This window comes from Cyprinus carpio, chromosome A11 (assembly GCF_018340385.1).
Source record: "Cyprinus carpio isolate SPL01 chromosome A11, ASM1834038v1, whole genome shotgun sequence".
Lineage (NCBI taxonomy): Eukaryota > Metazoa > Chordata > Actinopteri > Cypriniformes > Cyprinidae > Cyprinus > Cyprinus carpio.
Genome location: NC_056582.1, coordinates 18,073,113 through 18,073,369, shown reverse-complemented (window position 1 = coordinate 18,073,369; position 257 = coordinate 18,073,113).

Below are 257 nucleotides of genomic sequence, written 5' to 3'. Positions count from 1 at the left end.
CGAGCACTTCAGCAACCAGTGAGCTCGAGCTCACATGATGATGTGACTTTTATGTTCTTCTGTTCTCTGTTTGTGTAGAAAATAACAACTGACTCACTCTAACATCTGCTGGAGCCTCACAGCTGATCTTCACTGAGCTGGACTCTCTTATGACATCTGGAGATACTTTTACAGTAGGAGATTCTGAAACAACACACACAAAAAAATGGTTTCTTCAGCGGTTAGGTTTTTATTTGGGGTGAGGTGCACTGCTTATG